This window comes from Lissotriton helveticus, chromosome 12 (assembly GCF_964261635.1).
Source record: "Lissotriton helveticus chromosome 12, aLisHel1.1, whole genome shotgun sequence".
NCBI lineage: Eukaryota > Metazoa > Chordata > Amphibia > Caudata > Salamandridae > Lissotriton > Lissotriton helveticus.
Genome location: NC_136073.1, coordinates 844,155,704 through 844,178,744, shown reverse-complemented (window position 1 = coordinate 844,178,744; position 23,041 = coordinate 844,155,704).

Genomic DNA, 23,041 nt, shown 5'->3' with positions numbered 1-23,041 from the left:
CCACGGGGGCCGTCACGGTCCGAAGAGGGATGGCCTCGGGATAGCGGGTGGCGTGGTCTACAAGGACCAGGATGAACCGGTGTCCTTGGGCTGTTCGAGGGTCGAGGGGCCCCACAATGTCTATTCCCACTCGTTCAAACGGGGTGGTGACGACAGGAAAGGGTTGTAACGGTGCTTTGATTTTTCGGCCACTTTTTCCGCTGGCCTGGCAGGTGGGACAGGCCTTGCAGTGGTTGGTGACATCCTTCCGCATGTGGGGCCAGAAAAAATGGGTCACCAGGCGGTCGTAGGTTTTATCCTGCCCCAGGTGTCCGGCAAGGGGGACATCGTGGGCTAAGTTCAGGAGGAAGCCTCGGAAGCGAAGGGGCACCACCAGCACCCGACTGGCCCCTAGTTCTGCAACTTTCTGCTCGCTGTAGAGCAGGTCTTGGTCCCAGTAGATCCAGTGGGCCCCCGAGGTATCCCCGGTGCTCTGGGCCAGGGCTTGCTGCCGGAGTCCTTCGAGAGAGGGACAGGTTTTCTGTTCGGCCCGGAATTGTTCCTGCGTGGGGCCTCCCTCCTGCCGCCATTGTGCCAGGTCAGGGACGTCCCGAAGCTGGTCGGATCCTTCTTCGGTTTGGGTCAATGGACTGGCTTCTGGGGCGGCCTCCTCGGGGATGAGCGCGGGAGGAGGTTCTGGCCACTCGGGCTCTTCTGGGCTGGGGACCGCGCGGGCGGTCATGGACCTGGTCGTGACGCAGACCCATTCGGGGAGGCCGAGCATCCCCAGGTGCTCCCTCCGTTCGACAGCTGCCCAGGGAGAGCTTTCAAGGTCGTTTCCTAGGAGGCAGTCCACGGGGGCATCATCGCGGACAGTTACTTTTAACATCCCTGTTACTCCTCCCCACTCGAAGGGGACGCAGGCCATGTGGCATAGGCTTTCGGAATTGTCGGCTGATCGGACAGGGCAAAGAATGTTCGGCAAGATTTGGTCTGGAGTGACGAGGTGGCGTCGGACCGCCGTTACACTGGCCCCGGTGTCGCGGAGGGCTTCCGCCCGGCGGCCATTAATGTTGACCCATTGACCGTACTTCTGGGTGTTGGCGGGAAGGGGGGCCCGCGGAATCATGTCTCTCTCCCCTAAGCAGACCAGTGCCATGGCGGCGGGTGCCCATTCAGAGGGATCGGTCTCGTACTCTTCCTGGTCTTCCGGGATTAGTTCTTCCCCTAGGGCCGCCGCTGCAACTTGGCGGGGGGTAGTGTTCGGATTCTTTGGGCAATTGGGATCACTGGCGTAGTGGCCGGGTCGCTGGCACCTGTGGCACGTAATGTTGGCCCGGAAACCGGCCCGGACGGCAGGGCTTCCTCGGCCAACCGGGGTCGAGGGGTTTCTGGGGGGTGACGAGGGGCCGGGGTCTCTCCCCCGACCCTGACTTCCTCCTCCCCCTCGGGGGCGATACGGTCTGGATAATTCGCTGGGTGCGTTCCTGCCAACTCGGGTGCTTTCCCACCGGTCGGCTTCGACGGCTAGTTGTCGAGGGTCGGTTAGCTTACTGTCCAGGAGGTGTTGCCGGAGCTCCACGAAGCAGTTGTTCGACAGGTGCTCCCATACGATAAGGTCAAAGAGTTGTTCGTAGGTGGTTACTTTGTTGCCCTTGATCCACCCCTCGAAGGCTCGGCTAAAAAAGTTCACGTACTCCACCCAAGTTGTACCCGGAATCCGTTTGCAGTCGCGGAACCGTTGGCGGTACATCTCCGGTGTGAGCCCGTATCGAGTGAGGAGGGCGGCCTTCATGTGGTCGTAGGAGGTCATCAGCTGGTCCGGGAGTTGTAGCAGGGCGTCCCGCCCTTCGTTGACAAACCTCCCCCATAATCCGGCTCCCCAATCGCTTCGGGGAATCCGGTGGGAGGTCATTGCCACCTCATAGGCTTTAAACCACTGCTGTATATCATCGTTCTTGTGGTATTCCCGGATGACATCTTTGGGGATGTGAACCTTGGGTTCGGTCGAGGCAGACGGGGTCGGTCGTTCGGGGAGCCCGAGGTCTTTATTCTGTTTCTGGACCTCCAGTGTTTTGAGATTGCGCTCATGTTCGTACTCTAGTTTCTTTTCCTCTAGCTCTCTCTGTCTTTGCTTGTCTTCTCGCTCTTCCCTGAGCCGTAAGTGTTCCAGGGTTATTTTTTGTTCTGCCAGCTTGAGTTCTCCATCCAAGCGAAGTCGGGCTAGTTCTAATTCGTGGAGTCTGGTTTTTTCTCTTTCTCGGATCTCTTCCAGGGAGAGACCCGCTCTTTCTTTAGTTGGTGCGGGGCTCGTCTCGGTTGTTTGTGTTCGGGGTACGGCCGTACCCGTTTCCGCCCAGGCTTCTAGGGCTCGTTTGAAGTCTTCCTTCGTACTCAGACCCGTGGTTGGGAGACCAAGTTCCATGCAATATTGCTTCAGTTCTCGGTGGTTGTAATCTTCTAATTTTTCCATCTGGAATTTCTCCGTTGTTCCGCTCTCTGTTGTCATGGTGGTCGTGTGTCGTGGGTCGGGTGACTTTCTGTACGATTATGCGTAGGTTCGGATCCCGTCGCTGGCCACCAATGTTAGACGGGGACCCTGAGGGTCGGCCGGATACTGAGGGAGAGATCCCCGAGGGGGACCGTCTCCGGTGATCGTACAGACAAGTTACCTCCCTCCCCACAAACAGGCACCACACCAAGTCGAGTTCAATGCTTTATATAAGGTTCTTAAGGCAAGGATATCAGCGATACAGGATATCTCGGACCCGGGGGTCCTCTCACTTCTAGTCTCTGTAGGGAAAGGGGGTAGCGGGACAGTCTTGGTACCGGATCGGTACAGGTAGTGGTAAGAGGCGAGCTCACAATCCTCGAGCTGGAGTGTCTGTGGATCGGGCCGCGGCAGCGCCAGCAGGCCAAGATAATAATCTCCCTAGGTAGGGGGCCGCGGCAGCGCCAGCAGGCCAAGTCGATGGTTTCACGGGGCAGAGGGCCGCGGCAGCGCCAGCAGGCCAAGTCGATGGTTTCACGAGGCAGAGGGCCGCGGCAGCGCCAGCAGGCCAAGACGATGGTTTCACGAGGCAGAGGGCCGCGGCAGCGCCAGCAGGCCAAGACGATGGTTTCACGAGGCAGAGGGCCGCGGCAGCGCCAGCAGGCCAAGACGATGGTTTCACGAGGCAGAGGGCCGCGGCAGCGCCAGCAGGCCAAGACGATGGTTTCACGAGGCAGAGGGCCGCGGCAGCGCCAGCAGGCCAGTCACAGATGAGTTCTTCTCGGGTCTCTCGATTCCAGGATACAACTGGTTTCCTGGTCTGGTCCTGCCCCAGTTATAGGTCTGGTCCCCTTTGATGTCCGGACCCTCGCGCCTGGGGGGCCGGGAGGTCCGGGATGAGGGAGTCCAGACACCCAGCAGGGGGGTGGAGCCAGCGCCCAGGCGGCCGGGGGTGATCGACACCTGGCGGAGGAGAGCCGTTGACGATTCCTTTCTCCCATTGACTCGCCAAGTGGTCACTCTGCCTCCCGGGGGGAGGTTGGTGCCTCGATGTCGGGCCCGGCCGGGCCCAGGGTGAGGGTCGAGTTGAGGCCACGCGGCCTCGTGCTGTAGTGGCCCAAGATGGCGGCTGGGCCGAGGCCGTGGTGTGGATGGTGACCCGGGCCAGCTGGGTTCGGAGCTGGTGTCTTGTGGGTGAGGAATTGCAGTGTACTTCGGGTGGTTGTCGGGGACTCTGGCTGGGGATGCAGGGGGAGCCAGGGTCCAGGTCCCATTGTGGGGAGGGGGCAGCCCGACCATGCGGCCTGTCCAACAACTCTCCACTCCCTATGCACTCTCCACTCTCTATGCACTCTGCACTCCCTATGCACTCTCCACTCCCTATGCACTCTCCACTCCCTATGCACTCTCCACTCCCTATGCACTCTCCACTCCCTATGCACTCTCCACTCTCTATGCACTCTCCATTCCCTATGCACTCTCCACTCCCTATGCACTCTCCACTCTGCACTCTCTATGCACTCTGCACTCCCTATGCACTCTCCACTCTGCACTCTCTATGCACTCTGCACTCCCTATGCACTCTCCACTCTGCACTCTCTATGCACTCTGCACTCCCTATGTACTCTCCACTCTTCACTCTCTATGCACTCTGCACTCCCTATGCACTCTGCACTCTCCACTCCCTATGCACTCTCCACTCCCTATGCACTCTCCACTCCCTATGCACTCTCCACTCCCTATGCACTCTCCACTTCCTATGCACTCTCCATTCCCTATGCACTCTCCACTCCCTATGCACTCTCCACTCTCCACTCCACTCCCTATGCACTCTGCACTCCCTATGCACTCTTCACTCTCCACTCCCTATGCACTCTCCACTCCCTATGCACTCTCCACTCTCTATGCACTCTCCACTCCCTATGCACTCTCCACTCCCTATGCACTCTGCACTCCCTATGCACTCTGCACTCCCTATGCACTCTGCACTCCCTATGCACTCTCCACTCTGCACTCTCTATGCACTCTGCACTCCCTATGCACTCTCCACTCTGCACTCTCTATGCACTCTGCACTCCCTATGTACTCTCCACTCTTCACTCTCTATGCACTCTGCACTCCCTATGCACTCTCCACTCTCCACTCCCTATGCACTCTCCACTCTCCACTCTCCACTCCCTATGCACTCTCCACTCCCTATGCACTCTGCACTCCCTATGCACTCTCCACTCCCTATGCACTCTTCACTCCCTATGCACTCTGCACTCCCTATGCACTCTCCACTCCCTATGCACTCTCCACTCCCTATGCACTCTCCACTCCCTATGCACTCTCCACTCCCTATGCACTCTCCACTCCCTATGCACTCTGCACTCCCTATGCACTCTCCACTCCCTATGCACTCTCCACTCTGCACTCTCTATGCACTCTGCACTCCCTATGCACTCTCCACTCTGCACTCTCTATGCACTCTGCACTCCCTATGTACTCTCCACTCTTCACTCTCTATGCACTCTGCACTCCCTATGCACTCTCCACTCTCCACTCCCTATGCACTCTCCACTCTCCACTCTCCACTCCCTATGCACTCTCCACTCCCTATGCACTCTGCACTCCCTATGCACTCTCCACTCCCTATGCACTCTCCACTCCCTATGCACTCTCCACTCCCTATGCACTCTCCACTCCCTATGCACTCTCCACTCCCTATGCACTCTCCACTCTGCACTCTCTATGCACTCTGCACTCCCTATGCACTCTCCACTCTGCACTCTCTATGCACTCTGCACTCCCTATGCACTCTGCACTCTCTATGCACTCTGCACTCCCTATGTACTCTCCACTCTTCACTCTCTATGCACTCTGCACTCCCTATGCCCTCTCCACTCTCCACTCCCTATGCACTCTCCACTCTCCACTTCCTATGCACTCTCCACTCTCTATGCACTCTCCACTCCCTATGCACTCTCCACTCCCCATGCACTCTCCACTCCCTATGCACTATGCACTCTCCACTCCCTATGCACTATGCACTCTCCACTCCCTATGCACTATGCACTCTCCACTCCCTATGCACTATGCACTCTCCACTCCCTATGCACTATGCACTCTCCACTCCCTATGCACTCTCCACTCCCTATGCACTCTCCACTCCCTATGCACTCTCCACTCCCTATGCACTCTGCACTCCCTATGCACTCTCCACTCCCTATGCACTCTCCACTCCCTATGCACTCTCCACTCTGCACTCCCTATGCACTCTCCACTCCCTATGCACTCTGCACTCTCCACTCCCTATGCACTCTCCACTCCCTATGCACTCTCCACTCCCTATGCACTCTCCACTCCCTATGCACTCTCCACTCCCTATGCACTCTCCACTCCCTATGCACTCTCCACTCTGCACTCCCTATGCACTCTCCACTCTGCACTCCCTATGCACTCTCCACTCCCTATGCACTCTCCACTCCCCACTCTGCACTCCCTATGCACTCTCCACTCTCCACTCCCTATGCACTCTCCACTCCCTCAAGCTGCACTCCCTATGCACTCTCCACTCACTATGCACTATGCACTCTCCACTCCCTATGCACTCTCCACTCCCTATGCACTCTCCACTCCCTATGCACTCTCCCCTCCCTATGCACTCTCCACTCCCTATGCACTCTCCACTCCCTATGCACTCTCCACTCCCTATGCACTCTCCACTCCCTATGCACTCTCCACTCCCTAAGCACTCTCCACTCCCTATGCACTCTGCACTCTCCACTCCCTATGCACTCTGCACTCTCCACTCCCTATGCACTCTGCACTCTCCACTCCCTATGCACTCTCCACTCCCTATGCACTCTCCACTTCCTATGCACTCTCCACTCCCTATGCACTCTCCACTCCCTATGCACTCTCCACTCCCTATGCACTCTCCACTCTCCACTCCACTCCCTATGCACTCTGCACTCCCTATGCACTCTTCACTCTCCACTCCCTATGCACTCTCCACTCCCTATGCACTCTCCACTCCCTATGCACTCTCCACTCCCTATGCACTCTCCACTCCCTATGCACTCTCCACTCCCTATGCACTCTCCACTCCCTATGCACTCTGCACTCCCTATGCACTCTCCACTCCCTATGCACTCTCCACTCTGCACTCTCCATGCACTCTGCACTCCCTATGCACTCTCCACTCTGCACTCTCTATGCACTCTGCACTCCCTATGTACTCTCCACTCTTCACTCTCTATGCACTCTGCACTCCCTATGCACTCTCCACTCTCCACTCCATATGCACTCTCCACACTCCACTCTCCACTCCCTATGCACTCTCCACTCTCTATGCACTCTGCACTCCCTATGCACTCTCCACTCCCTATGCACTCTCCACTCCCTATGCACTCTCCACTCCCTATGCACTCTCCACTCCCTATGCACTCTCCACTCTCTATGCACTCTCCATTCCCTATGCACTCTCCACTCCCTATGCACTCTCCACTCTGCACTCTCTATGCACTCTGCACTCCCTATGCACTCTCCACTCTGCACTCTCTATGCACTCTGCACTCCCTATGCACTCTCCACTCTGCACTCTCTATGCACTCTGCACTCCCTATGTACTCTCCACTCTTCACTCTCTATGCACTCTGCACTCCCTATGCACTCTGCACTCTCCACTCCCTATGCACTCTCCACTCCCTATGCACTCTCCACTCCCTATGCACTCTCCACTTCCTATGCACTCTCCACTCCCTATGCACTCTCCACTCCCTATGCACTCTCCACTCTCCACTCCACTCCCTATGCACTCTTCACTCCCTATGCACTCTTCACTCTCCACTCCCTATGCACTCTCCACTCCCTATGCACTCTCCACTCTCTATGCACTCTCCACTCCCTATGCACTCTCCACTCCCTATGCACTCTCCACTCCCTATGCACTCTGCACTCCCTATGCACTCTGCACTCCCTATGCACTCTCCACTCTGCACTCTCTATGCACTCTGCACTCCCTATGCACTCTCCACTCTGCACTCTCTATGCACTCTGCACTCCCTATGTACTCTCCACTCTTCACTCTCTATGCACTCTGCACTCCCTATGCACTCTCCACTCTCCACTCCCTATGCACTCTCCACTCTCCACTCTCCACTCCCTATGCACTCTCCACTCCCTATGCACTCTGCACTCCCTATGCACTCTCCACTCCCTATGCACTCTCCACTCCCTATGCACTCTCCACTCCCTATGCACTCTTCACTCTCCACTCCCTATGCACACTCCACTCTCTATGCATTCTGCACTCCCTATGCACTCTGCACTCCCTATGCACTCTCCACTCCCTATGCACTCTCCACTCCCTATGCACTCTCCACTCCCTATGCACTCTCCACTCCCTATGCACTATGCACTCTCCACTCCCTATGCACTATGCACTCTCCACTCCCTATGCACTATGCACTCTCCACTCCCTATGCACTATGCACTCTCCACTCCCTATGCACTATGCACTCTCCACTCCCTATGCACTCTCCACTCCCTATGCACTCTCCACTCCCTATGCACTCTCCACTCCCTATGCACTCTCCACTCCCTATGCACTCTGCACTCCCTATGCACTCTCCACTCCCTATGCACTCTCCACTCCCTATGCACTCTCCACTCTGCACTCCCTATGCACTCTCCACTCCCTATGCACTCTGCACTCTCCACTCCCTATGCACTCTCCACTCCCTATGCACTCTCCACTCCCTATGCACTCTCCACTCCCTATGCACTCTCCACTCCCTATGCACTCTCCACTCCCTATGCACTCTCCACTCTGCACTCCCTATGCACTCTCCACTCTGCACTCCCTATGCACTCTCCACTCCCTATGCACTCTCCACTACCCACTCTGCACTCCCTATGCACTCTCCACTCTCCACTCCCTATGCACTCTTCACTCCCTCGAGCTGCACTCCCTATGCACTCTCCACTCACTATGCACTATGCACTCTCCACTCCCTATACACTCTCCACTCCCTATGCACTCTCCACTCCCTATGCACTCTCCCCTCCCTATGCACTCTCCACTCCCTATGCACTCTCCACTCCCTATGCACTCTCCACTCCCTATGCACTCTCCACTCCCTATGCACTCTCCACTCCCTATGCACTCTGCACTCTCCACTCCCTATGCACTCTGCACTCTCCACTCCCTATGCACTCTGCACTCTCCACTCCCTATGCACTCTCCACTCCCTATGCACTCTCCACTACCTATGCACTCTCCACTCCCTATGCACTCTCCACTCCCTATGCACTCTCCACTCCCTATGCACTCTCCACTCTCCACTCCACTCCCTATGCACTCTGCACTCCCTATGCACTCTTCACTCTCCACTCCCTATGCACTCTCCACTCCCTATGCACTCTCCACTCTCTATGCACTCTCCACTCCCTATGCACTCTCCACTCCCTATGCACTCTCCACTCCCTATGCACTCTCCACTCCCTATGCACTCTCCACTCCCTATGCACTCTGCACTCCCTATGCACTCTCCACTCCCTATGCACTCTCCACTCTGCACTCTCCATGCACTCTGCACTCCCTATGCACTCTCCACTCTGCACTCTCTATGCACTCTGCACTCCCTATGTACTCTCCACTCTTCACTCTCTATGCACTCTGCACTCCCTATGCACTCTCCACTCTCCACTCCCTATGCACTCTCCACACTCCACTCTCCACTCCCTATGCACTCTCCACTCTCTATGCACTCTGCACTCCCTATGCACTCTCCACTCCCTATGCACTCTCCACTCCCTATGCACTCTCCACTCCCTATGCACTCTCCACTCCCTATGCACTCTCCACTCTCTATGCACTCTCCATTCCCTATGCACTCTCCACTCCCTATGCACTCTCCACTCTGCACTCTCTATGCACTCTGCACTCCCTATGCACTCTCCACTCTGCACTCTCTATGCACTCTGCACTCCCTATGCACTCTCCACTCTGCACTCTCTATGCACTCTGCACTCCCTATGTACTCTCCACTCTTCACTCTCTATGCACTCTGCACTCCCTATGCACTCTGCACTCTCCACTCCCTATGCACTCTCCACTCCCTATGCACTCTCCACTCCCTATGCACTCTCCACTCCCTATGCACTCTCCACTTCCTATGCACTCTCCACTCCCTATGCACTCTCCACTCCCTATGCACTCTCCACTCTCCACTCCACTCCCTATGCACTCTGCACTCCCTATGCACTCTTCACTCTCCACTCCCTATGCACTCTCCACTCCCTATGCACTCTCCACTCTCTATGCACTCTCCACTCCCTAAGCACTCTCCACTCCCTATGCACTCTCCACTCCCTATGCACTCTGCACTCCCTATGCACTCTGCACTCCCTATGCACTCTCCACTCTGCACTCTCTATGCACTCTGCACTCCCTATGCACTCTCCACTCTGCACTCTCTATGCAATCTGCACTCCCTATGTACTCTCCACTCTTCACTCTCTATGCACTCTGCACTCCCTATGCACTCTCCACTCTCCACTCCCTATGCACTCTCCACTCTCCACTTCCTATGCACTCTCCACTCTCTATGCACTCTCCACTCCCTATGCACTCTCCACTCCCCATGCACTCTCCACTCCCTATGCACTATGCACTCTCCACTCCCTATGCACTATGCACTCTCCACTCCCTATGCACTATGCACTCTCCACTCCCTATGCACTATGCACTCTCCACTCCCTATGCACTATGCACTCTCCACTCCCTATGCACTCTCCACTCCCTATGCACTCTCCACTCCCTATGCACTCTGCACTCCCTATGCACTCTCCACTCCCTATGCACTCTCCAGTCCCTATGCACTCTCCACTCTGCACTCCCTATGCACTCTCCACTCCCTATGCACTCTGCACTCTCCACTCCCTATGCACTCTCCACTCCCTATGCACTCTCCACTCCCTATGCACTCTCCACTCCCTATGCACTCTCCACTCCCTATGCACTCTCCACTCCCTATGCACTCTCCACTCTGCACTCCCTATGCACTCTCCACTCTGCACTCCCTATGCACTCTCCACTCCCTATGCACTCTCCACTCCCCACTCTGCACTCCCTATGCACTCTCCACTCTCCACTCCCTATGCACTCTCCACTCCCTCGAGCTGCACTCCCTATGCACTCTCCACTCACTATGCACTATGCACTCTCCACTCCCTATGCACTCTCCACTCCCTATGCACTCTCCACTCCCTATGCACTCTCCCCTCCCTATGCACTCTTCACTCCCTATGCACTCTCCACTCCCTATGCACTCTCCACTCCCTATGCACTCTCCACTCCCTATGCACTCTCCACTCCCTAAGCACTCTCCACTCCCTATGCACTCTGCACTCTCCACTCCCTATGCACTCTGCACTCTCCACTCCCTATGCACTCTGCACTCTCCACTCCCTATGCACTCTCCACTCCCTATGCACTCTCCACTTCCTATGCACTCTCCACTCCCTATGCACTCTCCACTCCCTATGCACTCTCCACTCCCTATGCACTCTCCACTCTCCACTCCACTCCCTATGCACTCTGCACTCCCTATGCACTCTTCACTCTCCACTCCCTATGCACTCTCCACTCCCTATGCACTCTCCACTCTCTATGCACTCTCCACTCCCTATGCACTCTCCACTCCCTATGCACTCTCCACTCCCTATGCACTCTCCACTCCCTATGCACTCTGCACTCCCTATGCACTCTCCACTCCCTATGCACTCTCCACTCTGCACTCTCCATGCACTCTGCACTCCCTATGCACTCTCCACTCTGCACTCTCTATGCACTCTGCACTCCCTATGTACTCTCCACTCTTCACTCTCTATGCACTCTGCACTCCCTATGCACTCTCCACTCTCCACTCCCTATGCACTCTCCACACTCCACTCTCCACTCCCTATGCACTCTCCACTCTCTATGCACTCTGCACTCCCTATGCACTCTCCACTCCCTATGCACTCTCCACTCCCTATGCACTCTCCACTCCCTATGCACTCTCCACTCCCTATGCACTCTCCACTCTCTATGCACTCTCCATTCCCTATGCACTCTCCACTCCCTATGCACTCTCCACTCTGCACTCTCTATGCACTCTGCACTCCCTATGCACTCTCCACTCTGCACTCTCTATGCACTCTGCACTCCCTATGCACTCTCCACTCTGCACTCTCTATGCACTCTGCACTCCCTATGTACTCTCCACTCTTCACTCTCTATGCACTCTGCACTCCCTATGCACTCTGCACTCTCCACTCCCTATGCACTCTCCACTCCCTATGCACTCTCCACTCCCTATGCACTCTCCACTTCCTATGCACTCTCCACTCCCTATGCACTCTCCACTCCCTATGCACTCTCCACTCTCCACTCCACTCCCTATGCACTCTGCACTCCCTATGCACTCTTCACTCTCCACTCCCTATGCACTCTCCACTCCCTATGCACTCTCCACTCTCTATGCACTCTCCACTCCCTATGCACTCTCCACTCCCTATGCACTCTGCACTCCCTATGCACTCTGCACTCCCTATGCACTCTCCACTCTGCACTCTCTATGCACTCTGCACTCCCTATGCACTCTCCACTCTGCACTCTCTATGCACTCTGCACTCCCTATGTACTCTCCACTCTTCACTCTCTATGCACTCTGCACTCCCTATGCACTCTCCACTCTCCACTCCCTATGCACTCTCCACTCTCCACTCTCCACTCCCTATGCACTCTCCACTCCCTATGCACTCTGCACTCCCTATGCACTCTCCACTCCCTATGCACTCTCCACTCCCTATGCACTCTCCACTCCCTATGCACTCTTCACTCTCCACTCCCTATGCACACTCCACTCTCTATGCACTCTGCACTCCCTATGCACTCTGCACTCCCTATGCACTCTCCACTCCCTATGCACTCTCCACTCCCTATGCACTCTCCACTCCCTATGCACTCTCCACTCCCTATGCACTCTCCACTCTGCACTCTCTATGCACTCTGCACTCCCTATGCACTCTCCACTCTGCACTCTCTATGCACTCTGCACTCCCTATGTACTCTCCACTCTTCACGCCCTATGCACTCTGCACTCCCTATGCACTCTCCACTCTCCACTCCCTATGCACTCTCCACTCTCCACTCCCTATGCACTCTCCACTCCCTATGCACTCTCCACTCCCTATGCACTCTCCACTCCCTATGCACTCTCCACTCCCTATGCACTCTCCACTCCCTATGCACTCTCCACTCCCTATGCACTCTCCACTCTGCACTCTCTATGCACTCTGCACTCCCTATGCACTCTCCACTCTGCACTCTCTATGCACTCTGCACTCCCTATGCACTCTCCGCTCTGCACTCTCTATGCACTCTGCACTCCCTATGTACTCTCCACTCTTCACTCTCTATGCACTCTGCACTCCCTATGCACTCTCCACTCTCCACTCCCTATGCACTCTCCACTCTCCACTTCCTATGCACTCTCCACTCTCTATGCACTCTCCACTCCCTATGCACTCTCCACTCCCTATGCACTCTCCACTCCCTATGCACTATGCACTCTCCACTCCCTATGCACTATGCACTCTCCACTCCCTATGCACTATGCACTCTCCACTCCCTATGCACTATGCACTCTCCACTCCCTATGCACTCTCCACTCCCTATGCACTCTCCACTCCCTATGCACTCTCCACTCCCTATGCACTCTGCACTCCCTATGCACTCTCCACTCCCTATGCACTCTCCACTCCCTATGCACTCTCCACTCTGCACTCCCTATGCACTCTCCACTCCCTATGCACTCTGCACTCTCCACTCCCTATGCACTCTCCACTCCCTATGCACTCTCCACTCCCTATGCACTCTCCACTCCCTATGCACTCTCCACTCCCTATGCACTCTCCACTCCCTATGCACTCTCCACTCCCTATGCACTCTCCACTCTGCACTCCCTATGCACTCTCCACTCTGCACTCCCTATGCACTCTCCACTCCCTATGCACTCTCCACTCCCCACTCTGCACTCCCTATGCACTCTCCACTCTCCACTCCCTATGCACTCTCCACTCCCTCGAGCTGCACTCCCTATGCACTCTCCACTCACTATGCACTATGCACTCTCCACCCCCTATGCACTCTCCACTCCCTATGCACTCTCCACTCCCTATGCACTCCCCCCTCCCTATGCACTCTCCACTCCCTATGCACTCTCCACTCCCTATGCACTCTCCACTCCCTATGCACTCTCCACTCTCCACTCCCTATGCACTCTCCACTCTCCACTCCCTATGCACTCTCCACTCCCTATGCACTCTCCACTCCCTATGCACTCTCCACTCCCTATGCACTCTCCACTCCCTATGCACTCTCCACTCTCCACTCCACTCCCTATGCACTCTGCACTCCCTATGCACTCTTCACTCTCCACTCCCTATGCACTCTTCACTCCCTATGCACTCTTCACTCCCTATGCACTCTTCACTCCCTATGCACTCTTCACTCTCTATGCACTCTTCACTCCCTATGCACTCTTCACTCCCTATGCACTCTTCACTCCCTATGCACTCTTCACTCCCTATGCACTCCCTATGCACTCTGCACTCTCCACCCCCTATGCACTCTCCACTCTCCACCCCCTATGCACTCTCCACTCTGCACTCCCTATGCACTCCCTATGCACTCTCCTCTCTCTATGCACTCTCCACTCTGCACTCCCTATGCACTCTGCACTCCCCACTCTGCACTCCCTATGCACTCTGCACGCCCTATGCACTCTGCACGCCCTATGCACTCTGCACGCCCTATGCACTCTCCACGCCCTATGCACTCTCCACTCCCTATGCACTCTCCACTCCCTATGCACTCTCCACTCCCTATGCACTCTCCACTCCCTATGCACTCTCCACTCCCTACTCCCTATGCACCCTGTACTCCCTATCCACCCTGCACTCCCTATCCACCCTGCACTCCCTATCCACCCTGCACTCCCTATCCACCCTGCACTCCCTATCCACCCTGCACTCCCTATCCACTCTGCACTCCCTACCCATTTGCTGTTAATCACCTTTGCAGCACGTACTTTATGGCCTCTGATGCTCTTCAGCGCTTTGCAGTGCGGTTAGGATATGAAGCGCTATATAAATTCAACTGTAATGCATTACGAAAAATGCCAAACCATTAAAAAACTCCCTGTTGCAAATCTTATGAGCAGTTTTACAAGTGTCTCACGAGGGGCACGAGATGCTTAGCCCATACGAGTCTATTTAGGCCGTTTGGGTACTGGACACCCGCAGTTTTAAGGACATTATTAAAACGGACTGTAAAGTCGAACTGAAAGAATGAAAAGTTATGCATGCTGCAACAAAGGGGATCAGCCGAGCAATTTCACATCAGACAAACCACTGCGGAGTCCTCACTACAAATAAAGGGGCAAAAACTACTTTTAGCGCCCATGCACTTGATGAACAGCCAGATCGTGGCCTGTGTCTTCATCATGTATTTTTAACCAACGTACACTGAATTCACGTGCTCCACCACTAAAAAACAAGCACTCACCTGGGCTTCCTCGCATGGAATGACCAAAACAAACACAGAAGGAAAAAAAACGAAACTCCGCCCACCGCCGCGATGACGACATCGCAGAGGCGTAGAGGGAAAAAATCGCGGGAACGCCCCCGAATCTGGTCCGGCCTTGACGGACAGATCCGGCTCCCAATGGCTAGCCTCCATTTATGGAGCTAGCTAATGGGAGGTGGGGGACGTTCCGATAGCCAATATGGTAAACAAAAGATTTCACCTGCGCGAACTGCTTGCGCAGATCGCCAGGTCGAAACCTAAAAAGGGGGTGGTGATGGACAGAGTATCTGAGTTAATCAGAACACTCCTACCCAGTCAACAGATCAGGGCTTGATCCATCACCGTTTTTTAGCTCACTGCACCATCCCAGTTCAGAACCTGGCTATATGCAAATTAGTCTGTCCCTGGCCCAGTGCATCATGGGAACAGGGCAGACCAAACTACCAAGCCAATTCTTCACTGGAAAGGAAACAAGCTTCCGGGGACCGGTTTCTGGCATTACAGCCGTCTTCGGCCCGGCTTGCTTGAATCCTGATGGTGCAATGAGCAAGGGACTCATGTCTGAGCATACCCTTCCACACTCATGGTGGCCAAAATAATTACAAAAAGGGGGTGGTGATGGACAGAGTATCTGAGTTAATCAGAACACTCCTACCCAGTCAACAGATCAGGGCTTGATCCATCACCGTTTTTTAGCTCACTGCACCATCCCAGTTCAGAACCTGGCTATATGCAAATTAGTCTGTCCCTGGTCCAGTGCATCATGGGAACAGGGCAGACCAAACTACCAAGCCAATTCTTCACTGGAAAGGAAACAAGCTTCCGGGGACCGGTTTCTGGCATTACAGCCGTCTTCGGCCCGGCTTGCTTGAATCCTGATGGTGCAATGAGCAAGGGACTCATGTCTGAGCACACCCTTCCACACTCATGGTGGCCAAAATAATTACAAAAAGGGGGTGGTGATGGACAGAGTATCTGAGTTAATCAGAACACTCCTACCCAGTCAAAAGATCAGGGCTTGATCCATCACCGTTTTTTAGCTCACTGCACCATCCCAGTTCAGAACCTGGCTATATGCAAATTAGTCTGTCCCTGGCCCAGTGCATCATGGGAACAGGGCAGACCAAACTACCAAGCCAATTCTTCACTGGAAAGGAAACAAGCTTCCGAGGACCGGTTTCTGGCATTACAGCCGTCTTCGGCCCGGCTTGCTTGAATCCTGATGGTGCAATGAGCAAGGGACTCATGTCTGAGCATACCCTTCCACACTCATGGTGGCCAAAATAATTACAAAAAGGGGGTGGTGATGGACAGAGTATCTGAGTTAATCAGAACACTCCTACCCAGTTGTTGGACAGGCCACATGAAGGGCTCGCTCCCTCCCCGCAGGACAGGGCCCGGGCCACCGTCAGCACCATTGCCCGGCCCAGCCGCCATCTTGGACACGGCACCACGCGGCCGCGCGGCCTCAGCCCAACCCCAACCCTGGGCCTGGCCAGGCCCCGACATCCCGGCACCACCCTCCACCCAGGAGGTGAACGGCCCACTTGGCAGGTCAATGGGAGTACGAAGTGTCGATGGCTCTCCCCCGCCAGGTGCCGAGCACCCCCAGCCTCCTCGGGCGCTGGCTCCGCCCCCCTGCTGGGTGTCTGGACTCCCTCATCCCGGACCTCCCGACCTCCAAGAGCGAGGGTCCGGACATCAAAGGGCGCCAGACCTATAACTGGGGCAGCCCCAGGACAGGAAGGCAGTTGTATCCTGGAGTCGAGAGACACCGCGACGAACTCATCCTTGACGGACTGTTGGCGCTGCCACAGCCCTGCCTTGTGAACTATCGTCCTGCCTGCTGGCGCTGCCGCGGCCCTCTGTAACCTTCATCCTCGTGGGACCTGCTGGCGCTGCCGCGGCCCGTTGTAACCTTCATCCTCGTTGGGACCTGCTGGCGCTGCCGCGGCCCGTTGCAACCTGCATCCTCGTGGGACCTGCTGGCGCTGCCGCGGCCCGTTGTAACCTCCATCCTCGTGGGACCTGCTGGCGCTGCCGCGACCCGTTGTAACCTTCATCCTCGTTGGGACCTGCTGGCGCTGCCGTGGCCCGTTGCCACCTACGACCTCTTCGGGACCTGCCGGCGCTGCCGCGGTCTGACCCATCCGAACACCGAGCTCGAGGATTGTGAGCTATCACCGTTACACACCCGTACCCGTGGGTACCAAGACTGTCCCGCTACCCCCTTCCCTTACTAGAGACTAGAATTGAGAGGATCATCGTGTCCTGATCGCCTTGTATCGTACCACACTACTACCCGAAGTGCCTATAAAAGGTGTTACCCTAATCTTTGTGTGGTGTCCATCTGTGGGGGGGAAGTTACCTGTCTGTGCGATCACTGTGCTCGGCCGGCCCTCCCGGTCCCCGTCTAACATTGGTGGCTAGCGGCGCGATCCGAACCGACGCGTACCGTACAGACAGTAACTCACCCTACGACTAAAACCACAATGACGACCAAAGAGAGCGGATCGGCGGAGAAGTTCCAGATGGAAAAGCTGGAAGAATACAACCACCGAGAGCTCAAACAATTTTGCATGGACTTAGGCGTTGCTACCACCGGGCTAAGCACAAAAGCAGACTTCAAAAACGCCCTAGAGGCCTGGACAGAGACAAATACCGCAACCCCCCGGGACCCCGCAGCCCCGGAAGTCAACACCACCCGGACGGAGGAACGGAGAACAGGCCCCTCCCATGAAGAGATCCAAGAGCGGGAAAAAAATAGATTACACGAGTTAGACTTGGCACGACTCAGATTAGACGGAGAATTGAAACTGGCGGAACAAAAAATAAACTTAGAACACTTACGGCTCAGAGAAGAGCGAGAGGAAAAACAGAGACAGAGAGACCTCGAAGAAAAAAGACTGGCATACGAGCACGAGTGCAAACTAGCGGAGATAGAAATACGCAAACTGAACAAAAACCTAGCGGTGCCCGAGCAACCGCACTCCCCGGGTCCTACCGAGCAGAAGGTCCACATCCCCAAGGATGTGGTCCGAGAATATCACCGGAACGACGACATACAGCAGTGGTTCAAGGCCTATGAGATTGCCATGACCGCCCACCGGGTCGCTCGAAGTGACTGGGGAGCCGGTCTATGGGGGAGATTCGTCAACGAGGGTCGTGATGCCCTGCTGCAGCTTCCGGACCATCAAATGACGTCCTATGACCACATGAAGGCCGCCCTCCTCAGTCGATATGGACTTACACCCGAAATGTACCGCCAGAGGTTCCGCAACTGCACCCGGATCCCAGGTACGATGTGGTTGGAATACGTGAACTATTTCAGCCGAGCCTTCGAGGGGTGGATCAAGGGTAACAACGTAACCACTTACGAACAACTCTTCAATCTCATTGTGTGGGAGCACCTCTCCAACAACTGCTTTGTCGAGCTCAGGCAGCACCTCCTCGACAGTAAATTGACTGAACCCCGGCAGCTCGCCACCGAGGCTGACCGGTGGGAGAGCACCCGAGTGGCCCGGAGTGGGCCGAATGAGCAGAACAGAACCAACCAAGGTCACCATCGTCCCCGAGGAGGAGGAGGAGGCCCGGGCCGGGGCAGAGACGCCGCCCCGGCCGCACCCACTAACGCCACCCCGGCCCCAGCAGGCCGGGGAAACCCCCCGATGCGCCCGGGGTTCCGAGCTAACGTGACGTGTCATCGATGCCAGCGAGTCGGCCACTATGCCAGTGACCCGACCTGCCCGAAGAACCAGGCCCCCGGGCCCCGCCAGATGGCGGCCACCGCCCTGGGAGAAGAACAAGTCTCCGAAGACACGGAGACCTATGAGTCGGAGCAGTTCGAGTGGGAACCCGCCGCCATGACCCTGGCATGCCTAGGAGGAAGAGACATGGTCCCGCGGACTCCCCTGCCCGCCAACACTCGGAAGTACAGCCAATGGGTGAGCATCAATGGGCGCAAGGCCGAGGCCCTGCGTGACACCGGGGCCAGTGTGACGGCCGTCCGCTGTCACCTGGTGACCCCAGAACAAATCCTACCAAACGTACTTTGCCCCGTCCGATCGGCAGATAACTCGGAGAGCCTGTGTCGGATGGCCTGCGTCCCCTTCGAATGGGGAGGAGTGTCCGGCATGCTGAAAGTAACTGTCCGTGACGATGCCCCCGTAGACTGCCTCCTGGGGAACGATCTCGAGAGCTCCCCGTGGGCCGCTGTGGAAAGAAGAGAGCATCTGGGGATGTTGGGTCTCCCGGACTGGGCGTGCGTAACCACCCGGTCCATGGCCACCCGCACCATCCCTAGACCAGAAGAACCAGAATGGGCAGCACCTCCGCCCTCGATCACTCCAGAAGAAGACTTCCTCCAGACCGACCACCCGGACCCCACCCCAGAGGGGTCCACACAGCCCCCCGAGCTTCCCGACCTGGCTCAGTGGCGTCAAGAAGGGGGGCCCACCCAGGAACAATTCCGGCAGGAGCAAAAGACCTGCCCCTCCCTCGAGGGATTGCGACAGCAAGCGCTCGCCCAGAGCCAAGGAGACACCACCGGGGCCCACTGGGTTTATTGGGACAATGATCTCTTGTACAGCGAACAGAAAATCGCAGAACTGGGGGCCGGGCGAGTGCTGGTGGTGCCCCTCCACTTCAGAGACTTCCTGTTGAACCTAGCCCATGATGTCCCCCTGGCCGGGCACCTGGGCCAAGACAAGACCTACCACCGCCTGGTGACTCACTTTTTTTGGCCCAAAATGAGAAATGACGTATCCAACCATTGCCGGTCCTGCCCGACCTGCCAGGCCAGTGGGAAGAGCGGCCGCAAACTCAAGGCACCCCTACAACCATTCCCCGTGGTGACCACCCCGTTCGAAAGGGTGGGAATAGACATTGTGGGGCCCCTGGACCCCCGAACAGCACAGGGACATCGCTTCATCCTGGTCCTGGTGGATCACGCTACCCGCTATCCTGAGGCGGTCCCCCTTCGTACGATAACAGCCCCAGTAGTGGGTCGAGCCTTGATGGGGATCTTCTCTCGAGTGGGCTTCCCCCGGGAAGTCGTCAGCGACCGGGGTACGAACTTTATTTCAAAGTATATGAAATCCCTCTGGCAGCAGTGCGGAGTCACTTACCGATTCACCACCCCCTATCACCCCCAGGGGAACGGACTGGTCGAGCGGTTCAACCGCACCCTCAAGGGGATGATCATGGGGCTGGAAGAACCCCTACGCCGCCAGTGGGACGTGCTACTACCGTGCCTCCTCTTCGCCTACCGAGAAGTCCCCCAGAAGTCCCTCGGCTTCAGCCCCTTCGAACTCCTGTACGGACACCCCGTTCGCGGGCCTCTCAGCCTAGTGAAGGAGGAATGGGAAATGGCCCCCCTAAAGACCCCTCCGGACGTCTACAAATACCTCCTGACCCTCCGTAATCAGACCCGGAAATTCAGGGAGATCGCTAAAGCCAATCTGGAGGCCAGTCAAGAGGACATGAAGAAGTGGTACGACCAACATGCCTCCTCCATCGAGTTTGAACCGGGTCAGCAGGTATGGGTGATGTCCCCCATCGAACCATGTGCCTTGCAGGACAAATGGACGGGGCCCTTCAAGGTGATCGAGCGCAGGAGCCCCGTCACCTATCTCATCGACCTGGAGTCCCCCCGGAACCCCCTCCGGGTCCTCCACGCCAACCGACTCAAACCCCACTTCGTGCGCTCAGAGCTCAGCCTGCTGATGGCTACCGACAGTGGCGCAGAAGGAGACTCCGAGCCCCTCCCTGACCTACTGAGGACCCGGGAAAGAGATGGTTCGGTGGACGGGGTCCGACTCTCTGAGGCCCTGACCCCAGAGCAGCGTCAAGATTGCCGGGCCCTCCTGCTGCCGTTCGCAAACCTGTTCTCCCTCGCACCCGGAGTCACCTCCTGGTGCCTGCACGACGTGGACACGGGGGACAGTCCTCCTGTCCGACACCGGGCGTACCGAGTACCGGATCGGGTACGTACATGCATCCAAGAAGAAGTCTCCAAGATGCTCGCCCTCGGAGTCATCGAACCTTCGGACAGTCCCTGGGCCAGCCCGGTTGTTAGACGGGGACCCCTGAGGGTCGGCCGGATACCGAGGGAGAGATCCCCGAGGGGGACCGTCTCCGGCGATCGTACAGACAAGTACCCTCCCTCCCCACAAACAGGCACCACACCAAGTCGAGTTCAAGGTTTTATATAAGGTTCTTAAGGCAAGGATATCAGCGATACAGGATAACTTGGACCCGGGGGTCCTCTCACTTCTAGTCTCTGTAGGGAAAGGGGGTAGCGGGGCAGTCTTGGTACCGGATCGGTACAGGTTGTGGTAAAAGGCGAGCTCACAATCCTCGAGCTGGAGGGTCTGTGGATCGGGCCGCGGCAGCGCCAGCAGGCCAAGGTGATAGTCTCATAAAGCAGAGGGCCGCGGCAGCGCCAGCAGGCCAAGTCGATGGTGTCACGAGGCAGGGGGCCGCGGCAGCGCCAGCAGGCCAAGACGATGGTTTCACGAGGCAGAGGGCCGCGGCAGCGCCAGCAGGCCAAGATGATGGTTTCCCGAGGCAGAGGGCCGCGGCAGCGCCAGCAGGCCAAGACGATGGTTTCACGAGGCAGAGGGCCGCGGCAGCGCCAGCAGGCCAAGACGAAGGTTTCACGAGCAGAGGGCCGCGGCAGCGCCAGCAGGCCAAGACGATGGTTTCACGAGGCAGAGGGCCGCGGCAGCGCCAGCAGGCCAAGTCACGGATGAGTTCTTCTCGGGTCTCTCGACTCCAGGATACAACTGCCTTCCTGGTCTGGTCTGGCCCTGCCCCAGTTATAGGTCTGGTCCCCTTTGATGTCCGGACCCTCGCGCCTGGGTGCCGGGAGGTCCGGGATGAGGGAGTCCAGACACCCAGCAGGGGGGTGGAGCCAGCGCCCAGGCGGCCTGGGGTGATCGACACCTGGCGGAGGAGAGCCGTTGACGATTCCTTCTCCCATTGACTCGCCAAGTGGTCACTCTGCCTCCTGGGAGGATGGTGGGGCCTCGATGTCGGGGCCGGCTGGGCCCGGGGTTAGGGTCGAGTTGAGGCCACGCGGCCTCGTGCTGCAGTGCCCCAAGATGGCGGCCGGGTCGATGTCGTAGGGTAGATGGTGACCCGGGCCAGCTGGGTCCGGAGCTGGTGTCTTGTAGTGGAGGGATTGCAGGGTACTTCGGGTGGTCGTTTGAGGACTCTGGCTGGGGATGCAGGGAGAGCCAGGGTCCTGGTCCCATTGCGGGGAGGGGGGACAGCTCGAACATGCGGCCTGTCCAACACCGGTCGTCCTGGTCCCCAAGGCCGCGGCCCCGGGCACCACCCCTGAACTCCGGTTCTGCATTGACTATCGGGGTCTGAACGCGGTCACCCGAACCGACGCTCACCCTATCCCCCGAGCAGATGAACTAGTCGACCGCATGGGGGCAGCCCGCTACCTAAGCATCTTCGACCTGACAGCGGGCTACTGGCAGATCGGCCTCACCCCCAGAGCCCAAGAACGTTCCGCTTTCTCCACCCCGGATGGGCACTACCATTTCAGAGTGATGCCCTTCGGCATGAAGAACGCTCCAGCCACTTTTCAAAGACTGGTGAACCAGGTATTGGCAGGCCTCGAAGAATTCAGCGCCGCCTACCTGGACGACATCGCGGTATACAGCCGCCACTGGACGGATCACCTCCACCACCTCAGAGAGGTCCTGCAGGCCCTCCAACAGGCCGGCCTCACCATAAAGGCCAGCAAGTGCCAAATCGGCCAGGGGTCCGTGACCTACCTCGGACACCAAGTGGGGAGCGGTCTGGTGGCCCCCCTCCAACTCAAGGTAGCTGCCATTCAGTCCTGGCAACCCCCCAAGACACAAACCGAGGTCCGAGCCTTCCTGGGGCTCACCGGATACTACCGGCGGTTTGTAAGGGACTATGGCAGCATTGTG